A 1,407-nucleotide genomic window follows, 5' to 3' on the forward strand; every position below is an offset into this window, starting at 1 on the left:
ATCGATCAACAAGGACAGAAGGAAAGGAAGCCAGCGGAGGCCCCACGGCCTCGCTCTTCTGGGACAGACACAGCCACGCGCACCCGCCACCCGCCCTCGGGAGCAGCCAGTAGGCACGGGGCTCGGCGTGCGGGCAACACGCCGGCGGAGCAAACGGGGCGCCCTCCAGAGATGGGGGGGGGGGGCAAGCTGCACCGGGCCGCACCGGCTCACAGGGCACCTCTGCCTCCCCGAAATGTGGGCTTGCATTTTCCCTCAAGCTGCACCGAGTTACATCTCCATCACGGGGCGCCCCTCTGGAGCCAGGAGGAAGCCGTGCTGGGGCACCGGCTTGCCCTCCTCCCCCCATGCCGGGCTCCATAGCATACGAGTGGCCAGTCACCGCCGCTGGCTTTTCCCTTAGATGCCGTGCCCCCGCGGGCTGCGGCTTTGGCCATGGGGGGGAACCCCCGTGAAGAGGGTCCAGTGCTGGGAACTCTCTCTGCCCCTTACCGGGCTCTCTCTCGCCGTGCCTGGACGGGCTTGCTTTCCATTCTTGGTGGGACCGACGCCGGCACCACGTCTCCCCGGCTTTCTCTGCCCCCGTGCCCCACCGGGCAAACTTCGCTTCGGGGGTTCCACACTTCGGCAGTGGCCGGCGCCAGCCACTCGTCAACTTTTTTTCTTTTCCCCGCTTTCGTTGCCGAGCCCGGGCTGGGCTCCGGCTCACGGACGAGCGAAACCCATCCAACACCGCTGAGGGTGCGCCAGCGGCCGCTCCAAACCGCCGCGCCTTTGTTCGGCCCCGCGGGTCCCCTCTCTGACCCGGGCGAAAGCCACCGAGAAGCCAGACGGACCCCTGCCCAGCCGCCTGGCGGGTGGCTTGGAGCAGCCGCTCGGCAGCGCTGCCCTGGGAGTGCTCGGCGTCGCTTGTTCCCTCATATACGGAACTGGAGGGCCGTCAGCTCCGCGAGCGCACAACCAGCCGACCTCCGCCCAGCGGCAGGTCGCAGAAATCACGCCGGCTTGTACGATGACGTAGGCGGAGGCAGAGCGCAACAGCGACCCCTTGGCGACAAGCGCGATCTCCGCGGAGAGCACGTCTACTCGCCGAGGGAGAGCACGTCTACTCGCCGAGGGAGAGCACGTCTACTCGCCGAGGGAGAGCACGTCTACTCGCCGAGGGAGAGCACGTCTACTCGCCCAGGGAGAGCACGTCTACTCGCCCAGGGAGAGCACGTCTACTCGCCCAGGGAGAGCACGTCTACTCGCCCAGGGAGAGCACGTCTACTCGCCCAGGGAGAGCACGTCTACTCGCCGAGGGAGAGCACGTCTACTCGCCCAGGGAGAGCACGTCTACTCGCCCAGGGAGAGCACGTCTACTCGCCCAGGGAGAGCACGTCTACTCGCCGAGGGAGAGCACGTCTA

The sequence above is a fragment of the Melanerpes formicivorus genome, unplaced genomic scaffold (assembly GCF_026170545.1).
Source record: "Melanerpes formicivorus ecotype bairdi unplaced genomic scaffold, bMelFor1.0.p_v2 SCAF_320, whole genome shotgun sequence".
In the NCBI taxonomy this organism is placed as follows: Eukaryota; Metazoa; Chordata; class Aves; order Piciformes; family Picidae; genus Melanerpes; species Melanerpes formicivorus.